This window comes from Chrysochloris asiatica, unplaced genomic scaffold, assembly GCF_000296735.1.
Source record: "Chrysochloris asiatica unplaced genomic scaffold, ChrAsi1.0 scaffold00492, whole genome shotgun sequence".
Classification (NCBI taxonomy): Eukaryota; Metazoa; Chordata; class Mammalia; order Afrosoricida; family Chrysochloridae; genus Chrysochloris; species Chrysochloris asiatica.
Genome location: NW_006409010.1, coordinates 104688 through 116158, shown reverse-complemented (window position 1 = coordinate 116158; position 11471 = coordinate 104688). Strand labels below are relative to the sequence as shown.

Here is an 11471-nt window from a genome sequence, read left to right as displayed (position 1 = left end):
ATCAGCTCTGCAGGTCCTGGTATTATCACCCCAGAAGTCCCTGGTCCATGGTCTGAAACACCTGTAGATGCTGAGCAACAGGTGTACCCCTGACACTTGCACTTCTTCCACCTTCAGGGACTAACTCAGCCCACCTGGCCCGCAGGAGGGCAGGGCTGGGTCCAAGCACCTCCAAGTGTCCTCCTCTACCCGTACTGCTGCCTTCATCCCTGCACCATACTATATCTCCCCTGACCCATGGAGAGCTTCTGGCTGAAGAAGGACATGTTGTGCTTTGGTCTGGTCAGTTTGATCACCTTGCTAGTGTCCACATAGTCAATAGTGGAGAGATGCTGGATCTGGGTATAGACCACTCTACCCTGCGACCATAGCTTGGGGTGCTGTATAGGAGGTGACGCCTTGTGACTGAGGTGGGGCCAGATTCACAGTCCTAGTGTGTTCCAGGGTCTGGTTCAGTTTGATGCAGTACTCAATGAGGCTGCTCATCAGTTCAGCCAGCTTGGAGTAGATCTTCAGCTGTTTGTTGATTGGCGGGCCCTGACTCTCCCAGTTGAACTCTATCCACAGCACCACTCTTCCTCCTCTGAGGATTTGTGGTCCCAAGATGGCTCCTGGAAGTGCAGCCCAGCAGCACATGTGCTTCTCCTGATGGCTGATGATGTACACACCCTACAGACTAATGGCCACAGTCACCGGCTGGTGCCCACCTCAGTGCAAATAGCCCTGAGTCAGCTTGTCGCCTCACCATGGAAGAAGGCACACCCATAGAAGGGCAGCTCATGACACTTGAGGAGACAGGTGCGGTAGTGTGTACTAGGGGAGCCTCACACTCTCTGCTGTTGAAGACCACTTCTCTCACCCTGAGATTGGTGTTTAGCTGGCCTTGTTAGACAGTTCCAGTCTTGGCCTCAAGACTCTGAAGGGCAGCAAAGAGTCTGTGGTCCTGTTTACAGAAGTGAGCAGGAAGGAAGTGATCTAGCTTCTTCCTCAAGCCACACACCAGGATGCCCAGGGCCTCCCATTCCTCCATATCACAAGGGTACCTTGTGTAGCCAGCATGTTGCCCTGAGCCTGCTTGTAGAGCAAGCACAGAACGTGGTCATCATGGATCTGTAGCTTCATGTTGCTTCGTCAAAAACATGTTCCTTTGTAACTGTAGGGAAGGCTCATCCATGACCAGATCTTCTGGGGCGTCAGTAAAGCGCAGCAGCAGCTTCAGCCACTGGTGGTCCAGCTTGTAGGGCTGGTGCTTGGGCTTCAGCTACACCTCCAACAAAGGGGAGACAAGCCAGAGTGCCAAGACATCCAGGGTGATGTCCAGGAGTTGCATAACTTCATGAACTACTTGTTGTAGCTCATGGGCCCTGAGCAAGGGCAGCTTTTCCATAGCCAGTGGACCTACCTTGTCATCTACTAGGTATACTAGTAAATCAGATCAGCTTCTATGATGGATGCCCGATCAGCTGGGTCTCTCTGTCCAGGCGCAGCCAGCCCAGCACAGGCACCTGCCATCACCTATGTGCCCCCTGGTTGACTAAGACTCAATGCCTGAGGTAGAATCCACTCCATGCCTTGCAAGCTCCAAGTTCCATGAAAGATCTTCACTTATTAGCAAGAAAAGTTCTCTTTAGTGAAAGAGATGACAAGCCATAGCCCCTTCCCCAGGACTGGTCCTGGGAGGAAAAGGAGGATGGGAACAGGAACCTACTTTGGGCTCCCACAGAGAACATGCTGCTTTGGTGGGACTGCTTTGTGGGGCTGGGCTGCCAGCCACTGCCTTCTGTCTTGTCCATCTTTCAGGGACAAAGACGTGTAGCCTGAGCCCAGGCCTTTGTCATGACTCTTGTCCCAACTCCAGCTCTAGTCCTGACACTGTCAGGTCTCCTGCCCTGAACTTGCTTTCTTTGGAGGCTATGTGTAATCCCTGACATCTATTTTTGTCTTCTCTTCCTTTCATATCTTTTAAATGACCTTTTGCTTTCCTCCTGTATGATGTTCTTGAAATCATCCTACAGCTCTTCTTGTTTTTGATGGCTAGAGTCTAATATATCACCTCTGTTCTTGAGATGGTTTGTAAATTCAGGTGGGATATATCCAAGATCATTTATGGGCTGTTGTGGACTTGTTTTAATTTTCTTCTACTTCAGCTTGAACTTGCATATGAGCAATTGATGATCTGTTCCACAGTCTGTCCCTGACCTTGTTTTGGCTGATGAAATGGAGCTTTTCCATTCTCTCTTCTCAAAGCTACAGTCAGTTTGATTCCTGTGTATTCTATCTGTTAAGGTCTATGAATATGTTGTTGTTGTTAAGTGCCATTGAGTCGGTTATGACTCATAGTTACCCTACATAGGGTTTCCAAGAAGTGGCTGGTGGAATTTGAATTGTCAAATTGCTGTTCAAATCGACCTTGTGGTCCAGTGCTTATCCTGCAGTGTGCCACACCAGGACTCTGCATGTGTATAGTTAAATTTTATGTTGTTTTAAAAAAGGCGTTTGCAATGAATAAGTCATTGGTCTTGCAAAATTCTATCATGCTATCTCTAGTATTATTTCTATCACCAAGACCATACTTTCCAATGAGTTAGTTTCTTTCCTCTTTGATTCCAACCTTTGCATTCCAATCACCAGTAATTATCAATACAACTTGATTGCACACTTGGTCAATTTCAGACTGAAGTTGGCAGAATTCTTCAATTTCATCATCACTGGCTTTAGTGGTTGGTGTGTAAATTTGAATAATAGTGGTATTATCTGGTCTTCCTTGTAGGCATGTGAATATTATCCTATCACAGACAGCATGTACTTAAGAGAGATCTTGACATGTTCTTTTTAATGATGAATGTGATGCCATTCCTTTTCAATTTTTCAATCCTGGAATAGTAAAACCACATGACTGTCTGAATCAATATGGCCTGTATCAGTCCATTTCAGCTCACTAATGCCTAGCATATTGATCTCTATGTGTTTCATTTCATTTTTGACAACTTCCAATTTTTCTAAATTCATATTCCATACATTCCGTGTTTTGTTTATTAATGAATGTTTGCAGTTGTTTATCCTCATTTTGAGTTGTGCCCCATCAGCAAATGAAGGTCCTAAAAGCTTTACTTCATCATGGTTAGCTCTACTATGAGGAGTGAGCTCTTCCAGTTGCATCTCATTGCCTTCCAACTTGTGGGGCTCATCTTCCAACGCTTTATCTGACAACATTCTGGTGTTATTCATAATATTTTCATCTTTTGCCACTATATCTGACAATATTCCATTGCTATTCTTAACATTTTCAGTGACTTAACATTTAGAAGTAGTCTGTCTTTCCTTTTTCTAGTCTGCCTTAGTCTGGAAGCTCCATTGAAACCTGTCCACCATGGGTGACCCTACTGGTATTTAAAATACTGGTGGCATAGCTTCCAGCATCGCAATAACACCCAGACCACCACAGTATGACAAATTGACAGATGAGTGGTGGGGGAAAGAGTTGTTTCTTTTTGGTGTTTGTGTAACTTGATTCTCCCAGACAAACAATTCAAGAATGGGCAGATAATCTGGTCCCTGCTTACTGGACAGATTTGACACTTCATCTGGCACCAGATGGTTCACATCCTTCATTTATTGTAAATTGAGTGAAGGTTTACAGAGAAGATCATCAGTTTTAAATTTAACAAATAATACTCTCTGTTTCTTCTCAATGATTGCAATTTCCTCCACACAACAACAGTTATTCCTGTTCCTCCCTTTGTTTCCTGTTTCTGTTCCACTCTCCTTCTCATCCCGTTTCAACTTTGTCCTTAGGTAAATGTTACCTTTTTTATCTTGAGTGACAGTTCCATGCTGAGAATACCTTAGAAGCATTGTTCGTTCCCCTGTACCTATCTACTGCGTGAATGAATATTGGACCATGAGGGTGAGTTCTGTTCCCCTAAAGGGTGGTCGAGGGTCATAGTCTTGGGTTCCTCTAGTCTCTCTCTGACCAGTAAGCCACGTCTTTTTTTTTTTTTTTTTTTTTGTAATTTTGAGTTTTGTTTCACATTTTCAGTCACTCTATCCGGGATCTTCTAATGTGATCCCTTTTAGAGCAGTTAGTAATAGCTGGGCTCCATCTAGTTCTTCTGATCTCAGAATCATGGTGACTGATATCCACCTGATCCATTGGCCCATTGGACCAGTTGATTCAAACCATCAATTATCACAACTCTTCCTTCTTATGCACATGAACAGACCAATAGTTGCAGCTTAGACAGCTGCTCATGAGATTTTAAGATCCCAGTCACTACTCACCAAAGTAGGATATAGAACATTGTCTTTGTTGATTATGTTATGCCAATTGACCATGGTGTCCCTGAAGACTATGAGTCCTGAGCCCCAGGCCCTAGGAACTCATTTTCCTAAGATACTTGGTAATATCTAAGAAATTTTATTCATTTGCCACCCCCTCACCCCACCCCGTACACTCTACCACATCCATATGTGTGTTTGCAGCAAAGGTAAAAACACATGTGCAAATATCCTCTTTGAAACCCTTATATATTTATGAGTATGTTCCCACTTTTTCTCTCATACTCATTCAATCTGTGTATCTGTATATGTTTCTACTCACAGGACATTGTTGTTCCAGGGTGTGTATATCAAATTATTTACCTCTATCCCCTTTAACCCTTGCATATCTCCCTGTGTCATCATCTGTCTTCATCATTCTGCCAACCTCACTGTATATTATTTTGCCTTCTCCATCACCAGAGCTAATACGTGTTTACTAGTGTGTTCCTTTTTGTTTCTGAAAATCTTCAAAGAATATTTCTTTGAGCATGAAAACTTTTTCTTGAGATTTTACAATAGCGATCTCATGCATTATTTGCCCTTTTGTGATTGACTCATTTCACTCAGCATAATGTCCTCCAGGTTTATCCATGTTAGTGTTTCACAAATTTATAATTATTCTTCAACATTACAAAGTACTTCACTGTTTGTATGGACCAAAGTTTATTTATCCATTTTTTCATTGATAGACATTTAAGCTGTGTTCATCTTTTTGCTATTGTGAATAGTGCTGTGATGAACATTGGTGGTTATGTGCCATGGAGTTGATTACGACTCATAGCTACCCTGTATAGCAGGATTGGGAATGGTTTTTTTCTACCAAAGGCCATTTGGATATTTATAACATCATTCACAGGCCATACAAAATTATCAACTTAAAAATTAGCCTTTTATATTTGGTCAAACATTTAATTAACTCACCACTAATGTGATGGCTGGAACTGCATCTCTTTGGTGAGGTGTGTGATGCTAGCTGTAATTAATGATGTTGCTACTTGCACCTACTTTTCCAGGTTTGCATAGGTCAGTCTGGAGTGATGGTAAATTTGGAAAAGAACTGCTTGCAGCAGTAAGTTCTGAACACAGATGCATATATCAATGCATGTCTCCTGAAAGTAGGAAATTCATCATTGCTTATATGACGTTTATAGAACTCAAGCAGTGTGAGGTTATTGTACTTAGCTTTCAGCTCTTCATCACTTTGCTGCTGAATTATTTTGTGTTGTTGATTATCAGGCACGTCAGCTCGTTCCACACTGAATGTTGTAGCAAAGATGTTCAATTCCATTTATTTAGTTTTCATGTCCTCGATTCTTTCATTAAATGATTTAATTAGTTTTCACACGTTCATCAGCATATTAAAGTGTTGTAGAAGACTTTTGTCTTTCCAGAGTGGGGAAATGCGCCATGTTATTCCTTTTAAGTTGTACTTTCCACAGCCTTAATTTAGCTTCAAATGATTTCACGTTTGAAATCAAGGAGCTGAGAAGCGAGTTGTGGTCCTGCAGATTGACATTTAGTTCTGAGAGGTACTTGGTAATGTCCACATGAACACTAGATCACACAGTCACTTGCTATCATTGAGTTCCCTGACATGTTTTCCCTTCATCTCCATGAACTGCTTGACTTCATCCAGTAGTACATAAAACCTCATGAACATGTTCCTTTGACTCAGCTGTACTCAAAGTAAAATATTCACTTAGTATCTCCTTAAACTGGCAATGGTTAAACCCTCTGCTTTAACACAATGTATGCAGGACACTACTGCTGACATCACACTGTTGAGCCACAATGACTGTGCACAGAGACTTTCTTGGTGTATGATGCATTGGTATATAGTCAAATCACTTGGATCAAGAATGAGGTGATTCAGTCCTTTCTTGACAAATACAATTAACCTGTTTTAATGAGCCAACTATGGCTGGAGTTCCATCTGTCATGAGATCACTTAACTTTTTTAATGTTTAATGAAGAAAGCTCAAGTTTCTTCATTGATCAAACAAACCTCTCAAACAAGTCCTCACCTTTTGTAGTGCCATGCATGGCTTCCAGTGACAGCAGTACCTCTTGCACGTCAAACTCTGCAGTTATCCTATGAACGAAAATGGCCAGTTAAGTGGTATTTATTGTATCCATTGTTTTGTCACAAACCATAGGGAAAAATTGGAAATCTGCAGAATCCTTCAATGGTTTTTCAATATCTGTGCTAAGTCAGTAGTGCAATCTGAGATGGTTCTCTGAGACAAACTAACACTCTGTCTGGTACTAAGAACTCCTCAGCAGCCACCATGCACTCTTTCACAAACTCTCCCTCTACGTGAGGCCTCAGCTTCTTTGCAATTAGCTCATTCACTATGTAACTTGTCTGAATAACATTATCTTTGTCATAATGAGGCCTAGTGAAAGTGGCTTATGAATCCAAACTCTGCTGAAGAGCATTGATTTTATCCAGATGCGTTTGGCCTCTCCATTCATTGGGTTTAAGCATGTTTTTTTGCTATAATGATGTTCCAGATTCTCTTTTTCCATTCCTGCTAGTGCATCGCCAGAAACTAGGCACACAGGTTTGCCTTTGATGTGAACAAAAAAATAATCATTTGTCCATTTCTCTTAAATAGATTGACACATTGCATCAACTTTTCTTTTCTTTGTAGTAGCCATTTGTAGGATGTCACACCACTTAAGTATTCATAACTATCCAGTGTGTGTGTGTGTCACCAGCGACATGATTATTTTGATTTCATTGCTGTACTAATCCTGCATCTTGGATTTGGAACATATTCAATGTTTGTATCATCTGCTCTTGAAGTCTTTTTGTGTACTGTAATTTCCTTAATCTTCATCTGAGATTCAGTTTTTGCAAGGATTGTTGATCATGGATATGTGAGCAAAGATTGGATTAGAGTTATCAACTGTGTCCACAAAGAAATTAACAACATCGTCATCAATCGTTGTAGGCAAGGTCATCAACAGCACCAGGGATCATCTCTTCACATCTTGTCTCATCATCATTGGATCACAGTAGTTTCGCCACAGTGTTTAACACTTTTGCAACATATACACTCCCAGCCTGCCTTGCACTGACTATCCTCCGAATCACCACAATACAGGCAGACAGTCCATGGACAGCTAATTACAAGTATACATGTCTGTCCTGTCAGGTACTTGCATGTGTCCTGTCTATCCTACAATGGACATTCCTTGCTTGTCCCTCAAAATTCACATTATTTTTATGATTCACTTAATATAAATTTATATTGCTATGATAAAAGATCCTAGATTTTTTGAATTTCGAGTTTTGTCTGCAGTTGTCTTGGCAGGACCAGAGCAAATAATTTTGCAGGCCTTGGACAGTCCATGGGCTGGACATTCCTCAGCCCTGCTGCATAGGGTTTCCAAAGCTGTAAATCTTTATGGAAACAGAAAGCCTCATCTTTCTCCTGAGGCACTGTACTATCAGAACTACTTGTGATGAACATCGATGTACATATATCTACTAGTGTCCTGGCGCTTATATCTTATGGGTATATACCAAGTTGAGGGATTGCTGAGTCATAATTTCCAACTTTTTGAGGACGCATCATATTGTTTTCCACAGTGGTTAGGCCATTTTCAGTCCCACCAGCAGTGTAGGAGGGTTCCAGTCTCTCTATATTCTCGCCAGCATTTGTGGCTTCTGTTTTTTTGAACTTCATTCTTAATTCTGGTGTGAGATGATATGTCATTGTTGTTTTGAGTTGCATCATTCTAATGTGCTGAACTGCAAGGTCGATTTGAACCTCAAGGTCAGCAGTTCCAGTTCACCAGCTCCTCATCGGAAACCCTATACAACGTCGCTATGTGTCAGAACCAGCTCAGTGGCACTTAACCAAAAGCAACAACAGTGGCTAATGATCAAGAACATTATATGTTTGTTGGCCACCTGAATGTCTTCTTTGGTGAAGTGTCTGCTCATGTAATTGGGTTGTCTTTTTTCTTGTAAGGATGTTGGGGCTTTCTATAAATTTTGGAGATTTTTCCCTTATGTGATAAGACATTACAAAAATTTTTGCTGGTTTGTGAGCTTCCTTGGGAAATTTTTTAATGCATGATGGTGGTGGTGGTTATGTGCTGTGGAGTCGGAACCGACTCATAACGACCCTGTACAGGGTTTCTGAGGCTGTAAATCTACAGGAACAGAAAGCCTCATCTTTCTCCCGTGGAACAGCTGATAGTTTCGAACTACTGACCTTGCAGTATAGAAGTGTGTAATTATTAGGAGGTTCCAGGCATCTGTCTTTTCTTATACTGTTTGTGTGGTTTTAGTTATGCTTGACAGTGTATTATTAGATCCCTAAGTTTGTCCTTATTTTTCATTGATGAGCTTTATAGTTCTAAGTTTTGCATTTAGGTCTTTAATCCATATTGTTTGTATTTGTATATGGTGTGAGATATGGGTTTTGTCTCATTTTTCTGCAAATGGATTTCCAGTTTCACCAGCACTGTTGTTTTAAACTATTTATTGTGAATTGAGTGAAGGTTTACAGACAAGATCATGATTTTTACATTCAACAAATAATACAGTTTGTTTCATCTCAATGATTTCAATCCCCTGTATGGAACAACAGTTATCCTGCTTCCTCCTTATGGCTCCTATTTCTATTCCACCCACCTTCCCATTCCTTCTCACTTTCGTCATTAGGTGCATTTTGCACCTTTTACTTTGAATGATTGTCTGTTCCATCATTGATAGTGAGCAAACCTTACTAGTCTTGTTGTTTCCCCTATATACCTATCTACTGCTTGACTGAAAGTTAGGCCATGAAGGTGTGCTCCTTTCCAGACTTGAAGGGTGGTCAAGGGCTACAGTTTCAGGTTCCTCCAGTCTCTTTCTTACCAGTAAGGCTGGTCTCTTTATGTATTTTAAATAATTTTGAGTTTTGTTCCACACATTCTGTTGCTATATTCAGGACCTTCTAATGTGATCCCTTTCAGAGCAGTTAGTAGTGGTAGCTGGGCACCATCTACCAATTCACAGTCGTTGAGATTGATGTTCACATGTTCCATTAAGCTATTAGACTTATTCCAAGCATCTTCAGTTCTCAACACTGTTCTTTCTTCTGTATATGGAGATACCAATAGCTGCACCTTAAATGGCTGATCATGAACTCTTAATATCTCAGACCTGGTAATCACCAAAGTTGGATGTAGAACATTGTCTTTGTGGACTATGTTAAGCCAATTGACCATGGTGTTCTTAAGGACTGTGGTCCTGAGACCTAGGCTCAGCTACTCATTTCCTTAAGATGTTTGAAAATATCTAAGAAGTTTTCATCATTTTGTACCACCACATTCATACTTATGTTTTCAGGAAACATATATAAATAATCATGTATCATCACCCTCTTTCAAACTTTCATATCTGTTGAATATATATATACATTTTCCACTCTTCCTCCAATACTCATTTACCATGGGGCTCTGTCCATGTTTCTACTCACAGAACATTGTTGTTACAAAGCTGTGGGTATATACACACACACACACACACACACACACACACACACATATCACTATTTGGACTCCTGTTGAGCACTGTGGGTTAATGTTTAATGTGCTGGACTACAAGTTCATTTGAACTGCAAGATCGGTGGTTCAAGCTCACTAGCCACTCCTCGGAAACCCTATATAGGGTCACTATGAGTTGGAACCAACTAGATGGCATTTAACAACAACTACATAACTATTTACCTCCCTCCTTTTTAGCCCTTGTGTCCTTCCTTTGTCTTCACCTATCTTTATCATTCTTCTGACAACCTCCCTCTTCTTGTATATTGTCCATTCTCTTTCTTGTATATTGCCCTCCTCATTTCCTGAGTTAACATGTTAACTACCCGTTAGCTACTGAGAAACTCTTCCTCCCCATCTACCCCTGACAACCATCAAATAATGCATCCTTTTTCTCTTTCAAACTCATATTTGTGAGAAATATAAATATATACATATCCTACTCTTCTTCCTTTACCCAGTCAACCTATTTTTCAATCCATGTATCTACTAATAGAACACTGTTGTTCAAGGTTGCATATATATCACTGTTTATATCGATCCCCTTTGCCCATGCATACCTCTCTGTGCCTTCACCTATTTTCATTATTCTTCTGCCGCCCTCTTTCTTCTTGTATATTGCCCACCCCCTTCTTGTATATTGCCCTCCTCATCACTTGAGCTAACTGGTAGGCAGACTGCCTATAAGGTATTGGAGGAGAATTTTATAAATACCAGGGGCTGCCAAAATAAGCAAATCTGTGTTGGCAGAAGTACGGTCAGAATGCTCATTAGATACCAGGATGGCCAGACTTCGTTTCTCATGCTTTGGACATAATATCAGGAGGAACCAATCCTTGGAGAAAGACATCACGCTTGGTAAATTGGAGAGTCAGTGAAGAAGAGGAAGATTCCCAACAGTATGGATTGACACAGTGGCAGCAGCAATGGACTCAAGTGTGGAAGAGATTGTGAGTTGGCGCAGGACCAGGCAGTGTTTTTTATGATTTTCCTTTTATTGATTTTATGTGAAGGTATGTTAATTTTCTTTAATGTTACCCTGTAATTTCATAATTTCTTTACCAGTTTTAAACAATCTGTTTTAGGTTGAAAAGTTCTTGAATTCCTCACCATTTGGAAGTTCATTAACTACTTTTCCCTCTTGTTGCTTTTCAGTTGTTTTTATTATAAGTTGATATTTCTGGTTCCCAATTTTCAGTCTTGTAGGTTTATTTTAGTTTGGATGCTTCTAGCATAGTGGTTATGAATCAGGCTGCTAACCTCAAGGTCAGCAGTTCGAAACTACCAGCCATTCCATAGGAAAAAGATGAGGCTTTCTGCTGCCATAAAGATTTACAGCCTCGGAAACCCTGTGCAGGGTCACTATGAGTCAGAATCAACTCCACGGTACTTAAAAAGAATAACAACATATCTAGATTGGACTCTTGGTATGGCACTGAACAATCAGCACTGGACTGCCAGGCACAAGGTTGGAATTCAAACCCACCAGCTGCTCCTAGGAAACCCTATTTAGGGTTGCTATGGTTTGGAACTGACTGGATGGCTCGTAACAAAACAATAAGTTATTTAGAATTAATTCAGCATTCAGTATGTGATAGTTAATG

At 40.9% G+C, this 11471-nt stretch overlaps 1 pseudogene; it reads right to left on the bottom strand.

Annotated features, from left to right (window-relative positions):
• Positions 1-203: 203 nt before the first annotated feature.
• On the bottom strand, positions 204-1793 carry LOC102819005 (annotated as a pseudogene).
• Positions 1794-11471: the final 9678 nt, after the last annotated feature.